General features: G+C 59.9%; 1 protein-coding gene across 13 annotated transcripts in view; it reads right to left on the bottom strand.

Annotated features, from left to right (window-relative positions):
* RBFOX3 (RNA binding fox-1 homolog 3) overlaps nucleotides 1-23,075 on the bottom strand; it is a 133,693-nt gene that overhangs the window by 77,531 nt on the left and 33,087 nt on the right. Inside the window, exon 1 of one of the 13 annotated variants that reach the window (XM_086857029.1) lies at nucleotides 14,338-14,647. The exons of the other annotated variants lie outside the window; for them this stretch is intronic. The gene's annotated coding sequence lies outside the window, so the exon portion shown is untranslated. Of the gene's footprint in view, nucleotides 1-14,337; nucleotides 14,648-23,075 lie in introns of those variants that run through there. 13 annotated transcript variants of the gene reach the window in all.

The following is a 23,075-nucleotide window of genomic DNA, read 5'->3' as shown; positions in this document are numbered from 1 at the left end:
AGATGGGGGCTGCCCCATGACCCCCAGACCCCTCAGCACAGGCACACCACTCGCTGCCAAGCTGCAGATCCCCGTGTCCCGTCCTTTAATTAACATTCCACATGTAAAGTTGGGATTGTAATTACTGCAACTGATTAACAGGCCGAAGGTAGCCCGTCTCCGAGGGAGCAGATTAGCCGTGGCTCTCTGGAGCTCCTGCTCTCACCTCGGCACTGCCGGCGCATTCTAAGCAGGGCCCGGTGCCCCCGCAGCCGGTGATTAATGGGTGAGCAGGAGGAGGACGCGCTGCCTCCGTCCCCTGCTCTCCCCACGCTCTGCTGGGGCAGGACGGATCCCGTTTCGGTGGCCAGGGGCTGGCAGAGCAGAGGATGCTGGATGCTGGGAAGAGATTCCCAGAGCATCCCCTCCCTGCTGCCCAGGCACCAGGCAGAGGACACAGGGTAGGATTCCCAGGTCCCTTGCAGGGAGAGGAACACATCACACTCCTGCCATGGGAACATCCCACATGCCCGGCTCGGCTCTTCTCTGCCCACCAGCCACGGCCCTGGGGTGTGACAGGACCCCCCAGTCCACGGCTTCATCAGGCAGGGAAGGCAATCAGCTGTAATTAACGGCTGCTGCGGGCAAAGCGCGGCACAGGGACCTTCTTTCCTTCTTTTCCCCAAGACTGCAAAATAAATTATCCTGCAAAGTTAGCAGAGGCTGAGCTATGGAAACAATTAAACAAAAATTAAATCTAATTCATTTATACTCGGAGCACAAAGTGGATAATGTGGGGGTTTTCTTTGCTCTCCTCTCTTTGCCTTGGTGTTACAGAGGACTATTATGGGAAATTAATCACGGGGAAAAGCAATGAACGTGATCTATCGCTCTTTAAAAGTGCACTGTAGTGATTATATAAAAATCTATTAGAGAGGCCAGGAAATAGCAGAGTGACACCATTTAAAAGGAAAAAGGAGACCGGGCTGGTGGCGAAGGGATCGATTTCTTAACTGACGGATCCATGGCAGAGGGAGCAGGAGGAGGTCAGAGCCGGGTGGCTCCAGGGTTTTGTGCCCAAAAACCTGGTCCAGCGCCCCACGCTGACCAGGGCTGAGGGCTGACCCTGCAGGGATCCCAGCGAGCCCAGTCCCACAGGGACCGCAGCATCCCACCGCCCTCCGTGCCGCTGCCCCATCCCGGGGTGCCAGGGGAGTGACCCCACCGAGGAACGATGGGCAGAGCAGACCCTCCCCGCCGGCCCCGGCACACGCTCGGCTCTTTAACAGCGGGGATAAAACCTTCACCGAGGCAGATTCCACCATAAATCGCGGCCGGCAGCGGGGCCGGCCCCGGGCCAGCCTGACGCTTTAATGACACCATCAATCCCCGAGGTGGGGAGGGGGGACCCCCGGCTGCAGCCCCCCAGCCCCCCGGGACCGAGGCTGCGGCAAACTGGCGACTGGCCACAGAGCTCCCGGCGGGCAATCCCACCCCACATCCCCCCCACATCCCACCCCTCATCCCATCCCTCATCCCACCCCTCATCCCACCCCACATCCCACCCCACATCCCATCCCACATCCCCCACACATCCCCCCCACATCCCATCCCACATCCCCCCCCACATGCCCCCCACATCCCACCCCACATCCTACCCCTCATCCCATCCCTCATCCCACCCCACATCCCACCCCACATCCCCCCCACATCCCCCCCACATCCCACCCCACATCCCCCCCACATCCCCCCCGCATCCCCCCCACATCCCACCCCTCATCCCATCCCTCATCCCCCCCCACATCCCCCCCACATCCCCCCCACATCCCATCCCACATCCCCCCCCACATCCCCCCCACATCCCCCCCACATCCCACCCCACATCCCATCCCTCATCCCACCCCTCATCCCCCCCACATCCCACCCCACATCCCACCCCACATCCCCCAGCCACTGCAGCCCCCGCTGCCATCAGCCCATGGCTCTCACTGCCAAACCCCCCGGCCCCACACTGGCACAGGGAAACACCTTTGCGGGAATTTAATGGCAGTTTCTCCTCCCCACCAGGCGTCTGGGAGGCAAACACACCACACTCCCTCCACTGCATCATTTAAACGATTTGGGGGGGGAAAAGAGTGGGAAAAAAACCCCTTTGATCTCAACAGCCCGCTTGTTTAGCCCATGCAGGGATTTAATTGAGAAGGGATGTCCTTGAATAAATGCGAACATGTCCTCACTCCCCAGGAAGGCTGCTGCGAGTTGAACAATCCCCTGGATGAGGTTTTCCGCTCATCCAGGAATATTCTGGGACGACACAGCCCCGGGGCCGCTGCCGCATGTCAGCCATCCAGCACCGGGAATGCCAGCGGTGGGCAGGCTGCCGTGGCACAAGGATGGCTGTGGAGACCCCAAGCCCCGAGGGAGGGATGCTCCCAGGGCTGGCGATGCCACTCTGCCCCCAAACCCAGCACAGGGGCAGGTGGGGGGCAGGAGGTGGAGCACGCAGTGGGATGGGGGTCGGGGCTCACTCGGCACAGGTAGGGGGGCTGCAGGTGGGACGTGGAGCCCTGGGGGAGCCAAGTTACGGCACGACAGGAGGCGGGGGCAGCCGGTCCCCAAGAGCTGGCACTCCCAGCCGGGTGCCAGCACCGGCCCCTGGGGAATGCCTGCCCCTGCCAGCCTTGGCAGCAGCGGAGGAGCCGCAGCAGAGCCCGCCAGCCCCGGGGGCAGCTCCTGCTCGCTTCCCTCTGCCAGAGCTCAGCACCTCGGCATCCCTGCCCCTCCTCTGCAGCTCCCTCCGGCCCGGCCCAGCTCCCTGCGGGTGCACAGGAGGAAGGCAGCCGGGGATGCCCTGTGCCTCACTCCTGCGAGGGGAACCACACTGGGCCAGTGCCGGCCGGGAGCTCCCCCCGCTGCACCCACACATTTGGGTCTTTGCATCTCCTGGCCCTGCCCGGCGCAGCCGGTGTCAGGCGCCGATCAGCATCCTCCTCCTCCTCCTCTTCCTCATCCTCCTCCTCCTCCTCCTCCTCGGCGCAGCCGCGTGGGTGTCTTTGCCGCAAGGCTCCCTCGCCGGGGAAGCGCCGCGCTATTTTAATCCGGCATCTCCCACCATGGCAGCGAGGCTGGCTGCGAGCGCAGCCCCAGGAGAGCTCTGGCCCCCGGCCCGCACCTGCTCGGGATGGAGGAACACCCCGAGGCTGTGCCTGGGGGAGCCGGGGAGGCAGGAGAGGCTGCTGGGCACCGAAACCCAGGGAGGAAGCTGCTTTTACCCGGGAAGAGAATTCACGGTGCTAAAGGTGAGCGCAGGGAGAGGACACGGGAATTCCCAGCTCATTACAGCGCTGGCATCTGCCAGCCCATGGGAACAGCAGCTCCTCTCCTCATCCATCACAGTTCTTGTCCTCCCCGTGCCCAGGGGACTCGTGCTCAGCTCTGCAGGGTCCCAGCAGCTGTGCCACAGGGTGCCATGCAGAGCCACAGGGATGCTGGTGCCCACAGGGCCCCGGGGCACCCACAGGGTCAGAGCTGGGTGCCCACCTGGACCCTGGGTGCCCACACGGACAGACCCTGGGTGCCCACACGGACAGACACCGGGTGCCCACACGGACAGACACCGGGTGCCCACACGGACAGACACTGGGTGCCCACATGGACAGACACCGGGTGCCCGTGCCGTGCCAGCACCAGGGGCTGCAGGTGGAAGGCGAGCAGGAGCGCTCTCAGCCCCTGGACTTGCTCATGGCTAAAGGCGAGCTGATTAAAGCAATTTGGATTTTAAATAGTAACGCCAGAGTGGCTCATCAGCACTCAAGAGGCAGTCAACTGACAGGCTGAGGAGCCTATTTAGGGATCTCGTTTGGCTGAGGATCCTCAGCGAGGCCCCAGGGCTCCCTCGGAGAGAGGGTGCTGGCACAGGGGTGCCCCAGGCACCCCACAGCCCCCCCAGTGCCAGCCTGGGGACACAGAGCAGCTTTGTCAGGGAGTGCCAACAGCCCTGCACATGCAGCCAGCTCTGTCCCCTGCCCTGTGGCCACAGGGACACCCAGGAGCAGCTGGCACAGCCAAGGAGCACCAGAACTGCCAAGGAGTGCCCTCTGCCCACTCCTCCCTTTCCTTAGGATTGTTCATTTTCTGTAATAAAGGCTCTGGGAAGGGAACGTGGAAGGAATTTCACAGTGTTTCTCAGGAGGCACTGCCGTGCAGCAGCAGCCCCAGAGCAACAGATAAAGTGCTTTTTGCAACAGCTAGAGCCCCACACACACATTTTGTCTGCTTGGACTCCAGGGCCGAGATGCCGGAGATTTAAGGGTGGGAAATCCATCAGGTTTGGTGCATGCAGATCTCCAGTCACAAAGGAGCTGCACTCACGTACAGATGCAAGAGCAGCATAAACAGCCTTGAAACGCTCCTTACCCTTCCAGCTGCTCATTCCCTACCCCTGTGTTTGCTCCTGGCTCTGCTGGCTGAGGCTGGGCTGCCCAGGGGTGCGGGGCCAGCCTGAGCCCAGGGCTGGGCTGCTGCTTCCAGACCTCCCGTCCTCACTCCTGCAGCTGCATTCCAGTGGGATGGCGACTGCTTCGACATCCCCAGGCTGGATCCCCTCACTCTCAGATGGGGGAAAAGGGGAAAAAGAAAAGAGTAAAAACAGGGAATGAAGGGCAGGGGCAGAGGGGGGACAGGAGGACAGGAAAGGGAGGGGAGGGCAGGAGCTGCAGCCCAACACAAGCCACTTGCCGACTTTCTTGTGAGCTCCGAGATGCCGTGGGAGGGAACTGGCACAGGCACATTTCGTTTATTTATAGGCATTCCTGTGGCACTCGATTAAATGCTGTGGTGGAGATATTGCAGTGTGAAGAGTATTTAGAGCCGTTTAACACCTCTTAGTCGGCAAAAGCCCATCAAATTCCTGCAGCGAATTGGGAAAGTGCACATAGCAAGGGCAAGAGCAAGGAAGATGCCCTCTAAGCCCTGGCTCCACCTGGGAGAGACCTTGTGATCCTTGATGCACTTGTGGTAGCGTATCCATGAGCCCCACATGATGCTCCACTGCCTCCAGGTCAGCCCAGAGCCCGCTGTTCTGCAGCAGGACACACACACATCCACGCCCTGCCCGGCTCCCCCCCAGCTGCCTCTCCCCAGCCGCTGCAGGGGGCTCGTGGCCCTGCCTGTGCCAGCCCCGGCTTCCTCAAGCCCTGCTGAAGGATGGGGCCTGCCCAAGGGAGGGCACAGGAATTCCTGACGCTCAGGAGAAGCTCACTCCCAGCCTTCCCCGGGTATCCATAGCTGCTCTGCAGAACCTCCCAGCGCCTTATCGGGATGGCGAAGGGCTGAGCTGGTAAATCTCCAGATCTCAGGAAAGCTCAGGAGAGAGTTCAAAGGAAAGGCTGCCAAGTGCACATCAAGGTGAGCTCTAATTGCACCGCTGCAAATCCACTGCTGGCCCTTTCGCCCTTGGATGGCTTTGTCCCCTGCTCCCCCTGCTGCAGAGCTCGGTCTGCCCATCTCCCAGACGGGGACAAGCCACGGGAGCCCCTGGCATGCTGGAGCTGTGGCCACAGCGCTGCTTGCCCGTGGCCAGCAGACAATGGACTGAGGCTGCAGCACGGTGAGGTCTCTCAGCCCTGGTGATGCCACTGAAGCACATCCCCACTGGCTCTGCCCAGCCACTGCCCCAGGGACCCACAGCGCGGGCTTTGGTTCAGCTGAGCGTGTCCCAGTGCCAGGACAGGAGCTGCCCTCTGCTCTGCCCGGGGAGGGACCCTCAGAGCCCCGGCAGATCCAGCCCGGGGTGCCGTGGGGTGCCAGGGCCGGTGGCCATGGGGTGCCAGGGCCGGTGCCAGTGGGGTGCCAGGACCAGTGGCCATGGGGTGCCAGGGCCGGTGGCCATGGGGTGCCAGGGCTCGCCCCACCAGCTGCTCCCCTGCACCCGGCCCGTGCCGCTTGCAAATGAATGCAATTAAGTTGCTACTGCAGCGGCCCATAATTGCTGTTTCCTCAGCTTGGCAACACGACCCCGGAAGCCCCCATTATACTAATCACTGTCACACACGAACACAATCGCAGAACACATAAAAACCTGGTGTGCTTCGTGCTGAAATATAACCCTGCCGAAGGCTGAGCCGTGCCATAAATCTGCTCAGCACTTAACACTGCCGGCTAAATGGCCCCGCTTAATTATAGCTCCATAAACAGGACTTTATAGCAGTATCAATAGTGTCGGAAATCAATCCCACCGATGGACAAAGGGACGTTCCCTGCTGCCCTGGGGCCGGGCCACCGCTGCTCCCCGCGATCCCAGCTCAGGGGAATCTCCACTCCCGAGCCCATCCTGGACTTCCACCCGGCCTCGGTCCGGCGCTGCCACAGAGCCACTGCCAGGACATTAGCATGGCAACCCACACCGATCTCTGTCAATTAGGCTTCAGTATTTGAGCTCTAACCAGCTTCAAATTGAATCAGGGCAAAATCATCAGTATAAGAAGTGCCCGCACCAGCCCTTCAATTCCAGCACTGGGAAAAAAAAAAGTTCTACATCTCATAATGGCCTTCTACCCCATAATGAACAGGAAAAATAAATTAGATTCCCAGCTAAGGGTATATTTATACAATTTCATTATGTGCCCATGAGCAAGTCTGGTTTTCACCAAGATAAAAATGAGCTCTCAGCGATGCTCGTGCTAAATAAATGGAGTGATTTAACAGCTTAACAAGGAGTGCGACAGAGGGGCTGCGGAACTGTGGCAAAAATGGAAAATAAAAATAAAAAATATCAGAATGCTTGTGTTTCCTGCACTACACTGGCACTGCCAGGTCAGATCCACCCAGGAGGAAGGAGACAGCAGTGCTGGGACTGTGGGAGCATCCCAGGCTGTGAGCACTCCTATCCCACCCAAATGAAGCAGTTGGGAGCAACTCCTGACTGCTTCAGCTTCTGGTGCTCAGTGTCCAAGTGATCCTCGTGAGCCAAACCCAAAATCCCGGTCCCTCTCCTGGCTGGCAGCCGGTGGGTCCAGCTCACTCTCGCACTGCCACAGCAGCCCGGCCGTGCCAGGGCCACCAGCGCCAGCTGCCTGCAGGAGCAGGGAGGATTCTTGTGGCAGCTTTGGGGCTGGAAAGGGATATTTGCAGCCTGGAAATCACTCCCAGACTCTGAAAGCATGGCTCCTCTCCCAGCGCTGCTGGGATATTCCCAATTCCTCCTTTCCTCCCAGTGGAAGGAGCCTCCTGTTACCCAATTCCCATCTCCCTTCCCTTGCTCCACTTCCAGCCCTTCTGCTGCTGGGCGCTGCAGCTCGTGTTCTCCCACCCATGAATGTCTCTCATGCAGCCAGGAGGGACCTGGCCAGAGTTTGGAAGAGCTTCTCACCCTTCCAAGGTTATCTGCTCCCAGGGAAGGCTCCTCCATCCCCTCTCCTGCCGCTCCTGAGAAGAGCATGTCAGCTCCCCCTGGGCCCCATCCTGGGCCAGGCATCCATCTGGGCTCAGCACCGTGTGCCTTCTCCAGCACAGTCAGGCTGATCCCAAATCCATAACCCACACTTGAATAGCTCATCCAGTTAATGGCAGAGCTGCCAGCAGGCAAATCTGTCCTCTCAGCATCAGCAGCAGAGCCAGAGTGAAGCAGTTGCCTTTTTCTTTTTTTTTTCTCTCCTTTTTAAATCAATGGCGAGGCCACACGGTCCATCGGCGGGATCTGGAGACCAGGAGCCATCTCCAAGACGGAGCTGCTGGCTTGGCTGCCCATCACAGCTCTCCTGCCACAAGGTGACATTTCCCCCTCCATCCTCCCTACCCCAGGGAGCCGGGTGGATTAATAGTTCAGCGGGGCTTTGGAAATATGTGTGCCGGGAGTTATGAGCCTGATTCATAACAGGAGTTCCCTCCCCTGCTACAGAGATTAATCACCGGTGCAAACGCAGCCACGGCTTGGGCTCAGCGGTCCCCAGAGCGCGGCACAGCTGGAGCTGAGCGCGCTGCTGCCGGCCGAGCCTGCATCCCCAGCCCTGTGCAAAAGGAGCTGCATTGTGGCAGGGACCAGCTCCGAGTGCCTGCGTGCTCCGTGCACACCGGAGCAGCCCCGCAGCCTGCCCGTGCTGCCTCCACGGGGCAGCTCCGCTGCAGCCCGAGGAGCTCGGCCCCCGTGGGCCCAGCCTGGCTCCAGCCCATTCAGCCTCAAACACCCTGTTAAATGCAGCAAGAGCCCGAACCCTGCTCGCATCCATCCCCTGCCTGCTGGGGAGCTGCAGCTGGAGAACAGCCGAGCCCAGCACTGCCCACCCTGCCTGGCCCAGGGGCACCCACCAGTGACCCTGACGCGCTTCCAGAGGCTCTTCCCAGTCAAACCAGCCCTCCCAACACCACGGCTGCCCAAGGAGACAATGGAAATCTCTGTTCCCGAGGGGACAAGGACCATCCCCGTCATTCTCTGTTCTGGCTGCTCTGGAATTCCTTCTTTCTGTCCCTCTAACATACGTAACAACCAGATAATTTTTACCATACCATTTTCCCAGCCCCAAGCAGAGCTCTTTCCCAGGCTGCCAGAATCCTTTACAACCCCCAGAGGATCAGCAAATGATTTTTCACTCTTCCCTTTGGTTTGGAGAGAAAAGGGATCTCGGCTCAATCACAATTAGAGTGAACTGCGGCTCGTAGGCAGAGAAAGCTGCGGTTCCACTGTGCGACAAGAATGATCTCATCAGGCACAGGGTCACATCACCAAAAAATAAACCCTGCAGAGATGATAACAGCTCCTGCCTGCCCCGAGCTGAGGCTGGGAGCACTGGGCCTGGGGAGGCACAGGGAGGGGCGTGATGGAGATCACACAGCAGCACAGGGACCACAGCACGGTGGTGCAAAATCAGAGGTGAGGACCTCTGACTGTGCCTGCCCTTCCTCCTGGGAGGAGGAGGAGGAGGAGGAGAACTCCCACATCTCCCTGCTGATGTTGGTAAAGCACCTGCCCAGGCGGGAGAGCGGCTCTGTGCCGGCTCCCCAGGATGGAGGAGCACCCCGTCTCTTCCAGCTCCCAGCCCCGAAGGCCCCAGAGCTGCCCAGGCAGGCCCAGGGGCTGCAGTGCCGGTGGAGGGGCCCCACTGCAGCACTGGCACCAGAAGGGAAAAATCGTTTGCCTTTTCTGGCAACCTTTGCTCTGCCCCTCCCAGCTCCCCCTCTGCTGCCGAATCTGCTCCTCACCCCGAACCAAGGAGGCTGCAGGTTCAGTGGGGCTGGACGCTACAGATTAGATTGCATCTGTCTGGGTATAAATAATTTACTGCTTGATGGTCAGAGTGAATTTAATTAGTTCTTGTTCTCCTGATAGAATCAGCCCACCGCTGCTAAAGCATTTCACTCCGAATTAGCCTGAGAAGCACTAACAAGGCAGCGCTAATTTTACACACACGACATCCCCCACAGTCTCTGAAAATACAGCTCCACCGAGCAGGGAGCAGCGCCGGCGCCGCGGGGCTGGGAGAGGGGCAGCGAGAGGGGTGAACCCGGGCACAGCCTGGGCAAGGAGGGATGTGGGGATGGGCACCTGCACATCAACCCCAGCCCTTCCCCTCTCCCTCTGCCCTTCCAGTTCCCCAGGGATTTGGAGAGGGGGCAAGGGGACAGGGAGCCTGTGGCTGGCAGAGCTGATGCTGCTGCCTGTCGGGTCCCCTCCTGCCAGGGGAGGGGGTCCCTGCCGGCTGAGCGCCCACCTCACCCCCCTTCCTCCAGCTCCGGGGTCATGCCAGGCCGCTGGCTGCTGGAATTGCTGCCACAGCCTTGGAGAAGCACCAGCACACGTCAGCGCTGCCCGCTCACCTGGAAGGGAGAGCAGAGCGGGGCAGGAGATGGGCAGGGCACCCCCAGCCCCGAGAGAGGCCTCTGGCACCCCATGCCCGCCCTCCTGTCCAAGCCCAGGCTGCACACTGACCTCACCAGAGATGGAACCGCTCTGAGAGGGGCTCGGGCAGGACCCAAGGCATGGAAGGTGCCAACAATGCCCCTGCCCCAGTGGTTGCATCAGCGCAGAGCTCCCACGGGCACCCAGCACTGCAACATCACCACCCATTGTCCCTGTGCTCAGGAAGGAGCCCTGGGCTCTCCTCCTGCCTCCACCAGCATTTGTGCTCCACATTAACATTCTGTCTGAGCCGAGGTGGCACCACGGCCGCCTGTGCCACACCGAGCCCTGCTGCTGACCCCAGATCACACCCCCAGCCACCAGCGCCTCTGCTGACACAAATCCAGGGCATTTCCACCCAAAAGGGAAATTCTGGGGATATGGGACAGCATGGAAAGGCTCCAACAGCAGCGATGCTCTATGTTGTGCCAGAGGGAAGCTGCTTGAGAGCACCTGAGTGCTCCTGCTGGTTTTTGCCTGCAGCAGAGGCACCCAGCCACGGGATGGGCCTCAGCAGCTTGGTGGCCACCGTTCCTGCTGGCACACACAGAACAAACCAGCTTGTGTTCCCCAGCTGATGGGCAAAGGCTCTGAGCTGCCACTCCTCACTCAATACATCACCTGTGAAGGTGAAGTGGCCACAGCCACTGGCAGCTGGCAGGGGCCACCCCTCAATTCACCCCAGCTCAGGCTGCTGGTGCCACAGACAGGGATCAGCCCCAGGGCGCATGTGGGGAGCAGCATCCCTCCTCCCTCCCTTTCTTCCTCCTTCCATGAGCTCATCCTCTGCCCAAGTCACTCTCCCCCACCGGGAACAGCCCGTACGATCTCGCCCTCTCTCCTATTTACGCATAAGCCAGGCTGACAACTCCTCTTCATCACCGTGTCAGAGCCTTCCTCGGCAGCCATGCATCTCAAGCAGGACAGCACCATAAATATTGCATAGGAGGTGTTTCTAATCTAGTTACAGGCTCAGCCTCTCACGCTCTTCCATCAGGAAGCCTTGGATTGAAATTGAAGTGTATTAGTATAATTTTATCAGGTTTTATTAAGCCTGGGGTCTCACGTTTTTGATATATAGTTTTAATTAAATTTTAAGTCAAAGAATGCGGTTGTTCATATTTTATCTCACCGTGGCACATCGGGAGGAGGCAGTTAATCAGTACCAAAACATCCCTGCGCCCGTGATGGACGGGCGGAAACTTTGCCAGCAGAGCCCAACTTCCCCCCGTGGCTCACAGCCCAAGTGAGCCCCAAGCCCGCTCCAGCCAAGCCCCCGTGCCACGCTGGAATCCTGCAGGAGCACACACAGGTGGGAGGAAGGGAAAAGCCTCCGGACGAAGCAGGGAAGAGGGAAGGTGGCCCAGAGGCAGCTGGCACCGGGGGCTGCTCCCGGCTGGGCTCAGCAGCAGCAGCTGCCACAGGCAGCAGGAGAGCGGGCAGGGACCCAGGAGCAGGTCCTGGCAGGGACCCAGGAGCAGGTCCTGGCAGGGACAGAGCCAGGGGCTGGCTCCAGCACCAGGAGGGACCTTTGCCTCCCCTCAGGGCAACCACGGGGCTCTGGGCTGAGCCGTGTGCCAGAGCCCAGCCGGGATAGCTCCTTCCAGCCTGGGAAAAGGGAACCCCAGCCCTTGGCCCTGCAGTGGGGTCCCCGAGGGTGCAGCAGCCCCATGGGGATGGTGCAGTCCCCAGCAGCTGCACTTCAGTGCCAGGAGCATCACCAGCACGGTGCCCCTCCTCCTGCTGAGAGCACTTTGGGGACACGAACGTCGAGGTCTGTGCCTTCTGCCAGCAGGAGCAGCAGATGCCATCGCAGCTGGCACTGCCACTGCCCTCACCTCGTGCCTCCCTGCCCAGGGAGGGCTGTGGCTCCCCGGGGACCCAGGGCCACAGTGGTGGCAGATTGCTCACAGGTCCTTGGGAAAGGCTGATTCATCCTGGCTGCACAGGGCAGAGCAGAGGCAGCTCACCACCCACCCAGCCCTTTGCCTGGGCACCAGAACACGTCTGGCTGCAGCTGTGCCCTCCCCACACACAGCTGGAGCAGCACAACTGCACCACAGCCCTGTACCCTCCCCAGCTGGGGCACAGCAAACCCTCTGCTGGCAGCTCCAGCTGGGCTGGGGTCTCCAGAGACCTGACCCACAGCATCACCACAGCCCCCAGAGGCAGGACTGTGGTGACAGGAGCTTTGGGGACACAAGCAACAAACAGATACATGCCACCATCGCCTTAGCTGGGCCAGAGATCTCAGAGGATTCCCGAGTGTGAAACCACTCAGCCCAGAAACATCTCAGGTCCTGGAGGTTCCCTGCTGTGGAAAGCAAAAGAGCTGAGCACAGACCTGTCTCTCCCAGTTGAGGTGCTGAAAAAATTTTCATCAAACTTGCCAAAATGAACTCAATTAGAAACCATTTTGAGGGCATTACATTAAAAAAAATGAGTCTCGTCTTTCCCACATCGAGGTCCCCACCTGGAAGAGCGGCAGGAACCACCAAGAGCAGCACCACAGGTGACAGGTACAGCCCTGCCAGTGACAGGACACGGGCCAGGTGCCCATGGACAGTGGTGCCGGGGGTAAGGGACCACAGGAGCTCCCAGAGCTGCCCTGGGACCTGCTCCAGCATTCACCCAGAGCAGCAGGTCCCGTCCTGGGGAGCAGCTGAGGCTCGCAGCCAGCGCCACTGAACGCGGCTACGGCGCCATCGCCGACGACAGCGACGTCCTTGCAGCAAGGAGGGAGGGAATCCCAGGACGAGCAGGAATGGTTCTGCTCATCAGCTGCAAGACTGATAGACTTGGGGGGTGGGGAGCACGTTTTGCATTTCCTTCCTTCTCCTTTGCAGAGAAACAGGGATTTGGGGTTGGTTTTGAACTTCATCCAGAAGAAGATAATTTCGCTTGAAAAGGAAGCAGTTGGATTGCCACGCTCTGTCCCTGCTCCCATTGGAACAGGGTTTGAGACACAGTTTCAGGCCAAGCAGTCCAGCCTGGGGTTACCCCGGGGCCCAGCAGCACCTCAGCCTGACGAGAAGGAGCATCCTGGGCAGCAGAACCCTGGCACAGCCGAGGCTCCCCACGCACAGGGGCTGCAGCAATCGCTGCCAGGGGGCTCCTGAGCCACAGCCCAGCACATCAGACCCCAGGGCAGCTGCCCAGGGCATCCTGCACCCACCCCAGATGCCAGCAGGGCCTGCACCGAGGCTCCAGATAAATTTGAACTGGGCAGCAAGAGAGCAGGGCAGCACGAGCTGCGTGTCATTCCAGTGCGTGTATTTATATCCTTCCCGACGCAGCATCCCTTTGGAAAGGCACGGAGCGCGTACAGGCAGGGCTGTCAGTTCAGCAGCGTGTTACAAGTGTTTGATATGGAGATTTTGGCAGTGGGAATGGATGTACCTCACTGAGAGGTTTATGTAAAATGACAGCTTCTGGAAAATGAAGCACTCAGATATAAAAAAAAAAAAAAAAAGAAAAAAAAAAGAAAAAAAAAAAGAAGAAAAGAAAAGTACAAACAAAAGGGAGGGAGGGGAGGCCTTCGCTCAGCGAGGCCAAAGCAGATCTCTCCTCCCCGCTGGCCCCAGGCAGCTCCCACCGCAGCCAGAGCACCAACTCTACCAGCCTGGCTGGGCTGGTTCAGCTCCACACACGCACCCCCACCTCGGCCACTGCCCCATTCCCATCCCATCCCATCCCATCCCATCCCATCCCATCCCATCCCATCCCATCCCATCCCATCCCTCCTCCTCTCCCTGTTTACGGGCTGTGCCTTCCATCGCTGCGCGTGGGCGTGCGCGGGGGCGGGAGGAGGAGGAGGAGGAGGAGGAGGAGGACGGAGAAGGAGGAGGAGGATGATGCCTGGGAGCGCTGCTGCCGGCAGGCTGGGAATGCGCTGAGCCTCCTGCCACGGCAGCCTGGGCCGGGGGACACAGCAGCAAGAGAGCCGGGCACCGGCTGGGACCGCGCCATGCCAGCACTCCCGGCTGGCACCGGGGATGCGGTGCCAGGGAGCCGGGCAGTGGCCGGTCCCCCCGGTCACCCTGCCCTGCCAGGGCACGGTGCTGAGTCCGCACTGGCAGAGGCTCCTGGTGCAAGCCCAGAGGCTCTGCGGGGGGAATGGATGTGATCCCACCCCGGACAGATCCACACCCCGCTTTCCTGGGGAGCGTTTGCTCCCTCGCTGACTCCAGCACTCGCCTCAAGCGACTCCAGCTGCGGGAGCGAGGCTGGGAGGGAGGCAGAGAGAAGCACCCCTAGCAGGGCCACCTCAGCCAGGAAGGAACGTGGCAGCAGCGCCCAGCGAGGCTGGAGCCTGCCTCATCCTCCCAAAGCCGCAGCCAGCTCCCTCCCTTGGCTTACACCCTCCTCCAGCCCCTGTGCCCGGCAGGGATCCGTGCCATGGCCGAGGTGGAAGCAATTCCTGCTGCAGCTATAATGATCCATAAAGAAGCTGACTTGTTTCTTACCTCTCTGAAATGAAGGATGGTGATTACCCTCCATCCCAGTCCACAAAGCCTAATCCAAATTGATGGCCTCCCAGAGATTGCTTCTCTTGCCTCTCACCAATCCAACAGCCAGCTCCCCTACACACATCTACTCAGGAGCAAAACGTCAGCGTAATTCACACAGGCTCCGGATGGAAAGGCCATTTATCCTGCAGGAAAGGCTCCTGGACAAGACATTACATTAATGGCACGTTAGGGAGAGGTGGCAGTGCCAGCCCTGCTCCTCCAGGCCAGGGGCAGCAGGGCAGGGACCTGCTCCAAGCCTCAGGAAGGAGCCCCCGAGGAGCCCTGTGCGAGGTGCGGAGGAGCAGCGCAGAGCTGGGCACAGCTCCGGCTCGCTATAAATATCCTGGAGCAGGACTGACAACAAAGGCTGCAGCTGAAGCAGCACCATCCACCCCAGCAGCACTGCACAGCACAGCACAGCACAGCACAGCCAGGACAGCACAGCACAGCTCAGCCACAGCACAGCCCAGCACAGCCCAGCACAGCACAGCACAGCACAGCACAGCACAGCACAGCACAGCCCAGCACAGCACAGCACAGCACAGCACAGCACAGCACAGCACAGCACAGCACAGCCCAGCACAGCACAGCCCAGCACAGCACAGCACAGCACTACACAGCACAGCACAGCACAGCACAGCCCAGCACAGCCCAGCACAGCACAGCACAGCACAGCACAGCACAGCACAGCACAGCACAGCCCAGCACAGCACAGCACAGCACAGCACAGCACAGCACAGCACTGCACAGCACAGCACAGCACAGCACAGCCCAGCACAGCACAGCACAGCACAGCACAGCCAGCACAGCACTGCACAGCACAGCACAGCACAGCACAGCACAGGAGAGCACAGCACAGCACAGGAGAGCAGCACAGCACAGCACAGCCCAGCCCAGCACAGCACAGCACAGCACAGCACAGCACAGCACAGCACAGCCAGCACAGCACAGCACAGCACAGGAGAGCACAGCACAGCACAGCACAGCACAGCACAGCACAGCACAGCACAGCACAGCACAGCACAGCACAGCACTGCACAGCACAGCACAGCACAGCACAGCCAGGACAGCACAGTACAGCCCAGCACAGCACAGCACAGCACAGCACAGCACAGGAGAGCAGCACAGCACAGCACAGCACAGCACAGCACAGCACAGCACAGCACAGCACAGCACAGCCAGCACAGCACAGCCAGGACAGCACAGCACAGCCCAGCACGGCACTGCACAGCACAGCACAGCACAGCACAGCACAGCACAGCACAGCCCAGCACAGCCCAGCCCAGCACAGCCCAGCACAGCACAGCACAGGAGAGCACAGGAGAGCACAGCCCAGCCCAGCACAGCACAGCCCAGCACAGCACAGCACAGCACAGCACAGCACAGCCCGGGAGCCGCCCTGTCTGTGCCCCCACACCTCAGGGGACCTGCGGGAAGCACCCTTTGGTGTCCCATCCCTTGTGAGATGTGGCACACGTGTTTGTCCCCTGGCACAGTTGGTTGTGCGGGTGTCTGAGCAGCTGGGCTCGCTGGGCACCGCAGGCCGGGCTGCCAGGGGACCCGGGACACGAGCCCGGCTGTGCAGGAGGCAGCTCCGGCCCTGGAGCACCAGGCTCGGGCTCCGCCGTGTCCAAGCCCCACTGGACCGAGAGCCTCCCCTGACCTTGGCCATCACCGAACGGGCCGGGCTGGCCTCCCCTGGGCCGGGCAGCGAGCTCCCTGCGGCCCTGGGCTGCCGGACACACGGACACACGAGCCAGCCCCCCCTTTGCTGCTCCTGCTGCACCGCAGGTGAGTGCAGAGCTCGGAGCCGGGAGAGCCGGCCCGCTAATTACACACATAACAGCAAATCATGACAAAAGCCCGCTAATTACACACATAACAGCAAATCATGACAAGAGCCCACCGTGGGGAGCAGCGGGACCACCGCCGCTCCGCCAGCGGGGACTCCGAACTCCCGACAGCTCCGCCACTCTGAGCTCGCTCCCTGCAGCCCTGGAGAGGAAAACAGGAGGAGGAGGAAGGGAGGGGAGTGGTGTCTCTTCACCTGCTGCCCACTGCAGCCCTTCTCCTTCTCCCCAGCACCGAGCGCACCCGGCTGCTCCCCGGACACCGAGAGCTCCCGTCCAAGCAGGCGGGCGGCACGGAGAAGTGTCCTGGGCAGGACGAGGCCAAAGCCATGGCATCATCTGCGCTGGGGGGCACCGGGAGCCCCTGGGAGCCCTCACCCGCCTGGCCAGGGGCACCCAAAGCAGCAACAGGGCAGGGGTCGGTGAAGGGACCCTGCCCCTGCCCTGCACGCCTCGCCCCGGGGAGGGACACCCTGCCCCGGCTCTCCTCAGCAGCACCGACCCAGCACACCCACCTCAGCCCAGGGGGGTTTCTGAGGGAGCTGCTGGCAGAAGAGGGCTGCGCTGAGGCGGGGGAGCCCTGACTCACCGGCTGCCATCGCTCCCAGCCCGCCGCAGGTGGGCGGCTGCGCCAGGAGGGGCTGAGCGGGGAGGGGATCCCCGGAGAACAGGGAAAACAAATCCAAACTCCAGCGATATTGGCGGAGCCGGCACAGCCACCAACGTGCCCAGCCGGCGGGAGGATCCCGAGCAAAGCCGTGAGGACCCCAGCGCTGCTCCAATCCCTCATCCTCCCCAAAATTCTTCCTGAACCAGATGTGCCCTCGCAGTGCCAGGCCTCGGTGCATGCGTGCGCATGTGTTTTCATCCCAGTCTTTAAATGAGGTCTTTGCTGAGAATTTACAATTCCCTCATGGCCTCAATCTTGCAAAGATTGCTTTTTTAACACTGTTGGGCTTTAATTCTAATAAGCCTCCTCTTTATTACGGAACCAGGTCACATTGCCTTGACACTGCGAGAAAATCTTTCATCGGGAAGGAAAATGGAGAAGGGAAAAGAGAAATAAAGGAGGGGAGGAGGAGGAAGCCGGGGGGGCAAACAAATAAAAGCTGTTCCACTCAGCCTGGGGACTTTGTGACCCCGGAGAGGAGCCGGCGGGCAGGGGGAGCAGAGCCTCCCCGCAGCGCCGCTCGCACCCTGGACGCGCAGGATTATTTCTGGTGCGGCTTCACTTCCCACGCACCCTCCCACCCTCCACTGCTGAAAACGCCAAGAGGAGCAGGGGGGAAGCTTGACAAAACTTTGACAGAATGAGGACAGAGTCCAGCCCTGCCCGGACAGATGGCCACCACCGGCGGCCCAGCGCAAGGTCCCCGTTACCTGGCCACAGCAGCAGCAGCAGCAGCAGCAGCAGCAGCAGCAGCAGCAGCAGCAGCAGCAGCAGCAGCAGGCACTGCCAGCCCCGTGCCCCTCCCTGCAGAGATCACAGCCCTGAGCCTGCAGGACACAGCACAGCTTCACCTTGCCATCCAACAACTGCTCCACTGGCCACCGTCCCTTCTGGAGGCTCCAGCACCCCCCGACACCCAAAGCGAGCGGGGGCACTGCTGCTGCTGCCTCCCTGGCTCCCCAGCCCTGGGGCTTGCCTGGCTCAAGGCACCCAACCACAAACCACCTCTGTCGGTATCGTACAGAGCCATCCTCACGGATACAGCCTCACCTCGTGCCCCACCCTGTGCCCACATCTGTGCCCTCCCTGGATCGGGGCACACATCTGGGACTCATCAAACCCCTGCCTCCAGTGGCTCCAGAACAGCGAGGCCCTGTCAGGCAGCCCACGGCGAGCTGGCACTCAGGGCTCTGGTCCCTGCTCCCACAGCAGCTTTGTGTCCCACAGTGGGAGCAGCCAGGCTGTGCTGCTGCACGGCAGCGTGCGGCTGTGGCACATTTCATGTCACCAGTGGCACCAACAGAGCGGCTCCCTTCCCCTCCTGCCCCAGAAAAAACCTCTTGGGAAACCCAGGCTGAGCCTCACCACATCAAACAGCTCAAACAGGAGCCTTGCCCAGGGTGGGCAAAGGGACAAGGCCAAACCCCAGGACGGCAGTGGGGGGAAGCCACGGCTGCTCCAAATGTAGATGTTTAATTCTCAACACTGGCAGCTGCACTCAAGGCAGGAGAGGCAGGGAAGCCATGCACAGGGGTAACCATGGCAACTTCACGGAAGTTAAATAAAAACTTCTTTAAAAAAAGCTAACGAGGTCCCTGAATCATGCTTTATCAGCTGTGTTGCTATAAAGATCGAGATCCAGCCAGCTCAGGATTCCTAATTACTCCTGCAATATACTGGAGAGAGCTTTATTTAAAAAAAACCTGGCTATGCACAGAACAATTTGGGCCTCTCTCCACGCTGGGATTTGCATAGCCCGTGAAGCACCTTCCAAATGGATCTGCTGCTTCCCGGGCTGGTGGCTCGGGGGGTCCCGGGGGCTGCACCCCCAGCCCTGTTCTCGTGGAGGGGACACCGGGAGAGCCCAGCAGTGCCTCCCTCCACAGCACAGCCCCAGTGCATCCCATGCACCCGCCTGGGGCTGGATCCTGACCTGGGGGGCTGCAGCAGCTGCCCTGGGCTGCCCACGGCCCCCTCGGCACAGGGGAGCGTTCTCCAGCATCCTCCACCAGCCCTGCACCCTAAACACGGGCACACGGAGCCCTGCGGCCCTGGTCCTGCCAGAGAGGGACTCGGCCACGGGGGCAGCTGATCCTGACCCCCAGGATCACCAGCCCAGGGCCAGAAAGCGGCCAAACCAGTGCCCATCACCAGCAGCTCGCACACCTAGGGCACAGAGCTGCCAGCACTGCCCAAAGCACAGGCTCTGAGAGGTCCCCAAACCCCTTTTCCTGCAAAACAGACTCTGGGACAAGCCCGGTAAGCCCTGGGGAGTGAGCAGACCCTGCCAGCCCAGGAGCAGGCTGTGCTGGAGCGCACACCCAGCGGTGCCTGGAACCCAGAACCGTTTGGGGAAGTTCCATTAAAACCCCCATTTCCATCAGCCAGGGCAGCAAAGGCTGCTGCAGGACCTGCCAGAGCCAAGGGCTCGTCAGCAGTGACCGGGGACCTCCCAAACCCACAGACTCAGGACAGCAGAGCCATCACCCCCAGCTCTCCCCTCCTGCCCCCCAGGCAGGCACCGAGAGCTCCCCGAGCCCCGCTGGGCACAGATCCCCAAACCATCACACGGAGCCAAAGGATGCCGGGATTGCTGCTGAGGAGAGGGCTGCACCATGAGCAGCTTTAACGGGTTATTTGAGTCTTTATTTTCACAGCTTATGGTAAGAGTAAGTGAATTATAAGTATTATTTACTATATTTTTAAACTCATTTAATTTAAGCTGATTCTGAATGAAAATTAGAATCCAATTAAATTGTGGGGGGAAAGCCAGCGTTTTGAAGCAGATTATTAAGCAAAGCTACATTAAACACGTTAGAAACATAAATATTGGGGAACAAGTTCTATATTTACAAGATTTATTCAGCCAAGGAAGTGTCATCCATGGCCCAGGAACTGAGGAACCCGTTATCAAGGTCAAGATTTTATCAGCAGGTCTCAGATTCTCACATCTGTGTTTCACCCAGAGCTTGATTAAGAGTTTAGAAGCCTGGAAAACTCTCCCTTTTGCTCCAGCTCCTGCTTTAGAATTAATTGTTTATTGATCCAACAGGAGGAAAATATTCTCTCTTGCTGCAGAGGAGCTGCTGGGAGCTGAGCCTGTTGTCAAAAGTTGTTTTATCACTTCCATAAATTCCAGCTGCAGTGACTTCCTCAGCTTCAATCGCCCTGTTTCTCTGGACACACTCACAGGTCCCTCCGACAGCTTTGGCAGGCTACAATGCCCAGATTCCCACTTTCAGGAACCCCCAAATCCATCAGACTGCCCAGAGGGAGCAGCAGTGGCTCCATTCAAAATCCACTAGTCCAGGTCCCCTAACACGTGTAAATCCCATTTTCCCCCCACCTGCCTGGGCAGAGCTGAGCACCAGAGGGGAACCAGAGCAGGGAACCTGCTGGGGCTTGGAAATCCCCATCCTCATCCTCACCCCTGTCCCAGCATCTCACAACCCCCACAGTAGCACAAGCCCAGAGTCCAAAAGAGCCTTTTTAATTTATTTTTTTTCCCCCTAGGTAGAGAAGCATCCTAGAGGGGAAATGCAGGCCATCTGGCAGGGCCCACGGGAGCGTGCACTTCCTTCCACCTTTGGGAAAACCAACAGCCAAACCCTGGGAGAAACCAGCTTTTCCCATCAAGGAAACCCTCTGGATCCCCTTCCTCCCACTCAGGGCCCGTCCTCTCAGCCCCTGAGCCTCCCAGGGGACACATCCACAGTGGGTAATGGAACAGGAGAGGGATCCTGTGCGTGTTTCTACCCGTCAGAAATTCAACCTTGCCTGGCAGGGAAGGGACGAGGATGCCCGGAGCTTCTGCGTGCGAGCCAAGGGGAGAGCTGCCTTCAGACTGGTTTGTTAGAGGCCCAAAACAACCGTGATCTCAGTAACTAACAAAATGACAGAGAAGACGATTTTGCTTCCTCATCTGGTATCCCAGCCTGTCAATTAATTTGCAGGAACATACATCCCAAAATACCTCAAACAATCCCAGCAGAAAGCACTGGAACAGCACCAACAGCAGCCGCTGCCTGTGCAGCGAGGGCAGGGAGGGAGGGAGGGAGGGGAAGCTGCTGCCAGCAGCACCGAGCACCCCAGCCCAGGCAGGGATGGAGCATCCCGATGGGAGAGCTCCCAGCACCGCACAGCCTCAGCTGCAGCTCCACGACTGCAGCACCTCCAGCACAACCCCCTCCACCTTCCCCTGCCTCACAGCTCCCCCCCAGCTCCCCTTTCTCAGCCACGGCCCTCGGAAAGGAGCAGATCTGCCATAAGGACTCATTATCCACTGAGCTCTCACCCCGTAAGGCTGTAAATTAAAAGAGAACTCAAATAAATTACGGAACTTCCCTCATGCCTTTTATTATCTCAATAACCTTCAGAGGGATTTATCCACCGTCAGCTGAGCAGCTGAGAGCTGTGCCGACAAACTAATTCAAGAAATGCACAAAACCTTTGCGCAGCGAAGGAACAATTTGGCCCAAGCTCTAGAGAGGGCACTGAGGGGACCCTCACCCCCCCAGTGCCCAAAGCCAGCTGGCTCAAGCCCCACTAACGCAGTCCCCTCCAGCTGGGGAGGTTCCCCTCAGCCACGGTGGCAGAAGAGCTCAGCTGTCCCGTCCTGGGTGGCAAAGAGGAATCCTGCTGTGCAGGGCAGGGTGGCAGAGCAGCAGCAGCTGCGTGGAGGGACGGGCTCTGCCAGCAGCACAGGCTGCCCAGCCATCCCAGGGCCGGGGATGTCATCCTGCTAATTCAGGACGACATGTTCTAGTGACGGGAGATGGAGAAATGGTGAAACTGGGAAAGAGAAAAATGCCAGTCCTTGTCAGAGGGGCTGCTGAGTGCAGAGCGTGCGTCGCCGGCCGAGTCTGGGGGAGGAAGGCTGGAAGAGGTGGTTTTACAAAGGGGACATCACAGAGAGCAGGGGTTGATACCCTAAAACCTCCCCTGGTGCCCAGAAGCAGCAGGAAAGGACAGGAGAGGCACTGCCACAGCCCTGTCACCAAGCACAGGGTGCCCATGAGAGACGCAGCCTCGCACAAAGTGAGCTCCCAGGGAGGCGTCTGCCAGCCACGGCTCCTTCAGCACCTCAGTCCTGCCTGTCCCCACACGGTGCCCGAACCGTCAGGGAGGAGCAAGAGCTGCCACTGCCAGGCTGGGGCTTCCCAGCCCCTCTGTCCCCAAAAGCAACTGGCAGAGGCTCACAAGCTGCTGCGGCCACCCGGTTGTGTGCCCCGTGCCAGGGCTCTCTGCGGTGCCAAACAATCACAGAGATCGCTCCAAAGGAGCGGGGGAAAATAAAAATTCTTCAGTATTTTCTGTGAAACAACAAACAGAGCCTCAGCACCTCTCCCTGGAGCCAGGAATGAGCTACGACCAACAGCCAGGTCCAGGCAGCCCTGCCAGCCCCAGCCACTGCAATCAGCCCTCCCTGAAAATTACCAACTCCAGGCTCTTTCTCCATCTGTTATCCAGAAAAACAGCCTTAATTTCTTGCTTTGTGAGGCTTTATCATGCCTCAACCATTTTAGCCTGAAAACAGGAAGCTGTTTGGGAAGCAGAACGCCTTCATCTCTGCACTGTACCCAGCACGGCCAGGCCTCTGGCTCTGGGTATGACCAGGCTGCAAACAGCACCGGGCAGCCCAGTGCACCCCCAAACCACAGAGAGCTGAACCTCAAGGCCTGGACATCCCAGAGAATGCCGGGCACTTCAGAAGGGAAAAAGAACAAGGCGGTCCCCAATGGTGATCTGTGCCCACCGTGGGCTGTGCCCCCCAGGACACAACGCAGCAGCCAGAGCCGCCCTGCCCCAGTGCCAGGCATCTCTGGAGGCACCGAGTGAGTGCCAAACCTTCACCAAAAGCAGCCGAAAATAGCTGGGATTGTTAATGTCACGCTCACTGGAGTGAGAAGCCGAGAAATCCCTGCTCCCCCCATCCCTCCGCCTGCACACCCGAGCGCTGCCAACGCCTTGCCAGGCTGCTCCCCCCGAGCGGATGGGGCTGCGCCCCCAGCTCCGGGCACACACTGCCCGAGCAGGGCCTGCCCCACACACAGCCCTGCCCCGACCCCACACTGCTGCTCTTCACTTCAGATCTGCCCTGGCGCCTTCGGAGGTGACGCTGCGAGCGATGCTGCGAGTGCTGAGCTCCTGGCACGCACAGCTCTGGGGACCAG

This window comes from Cyanistes caeruleus, chromosome 19, assembly GCF_971803275.1.
Source record: "Cyanistes caeruleus chromosome 19, bCyaCae1.hap1.1, whole genome shotgun sequence".
In the NCBI taxonomy this organism is placed as follows: Eukaryota; Metazoa; Chordata; class Aves; order Passeriformes; family Paridae; genus Cyanistes; species Cyanistes caeruleus.
This window is presented reverse-complemented; position numbering and strand designations above follow the sequence as displayed.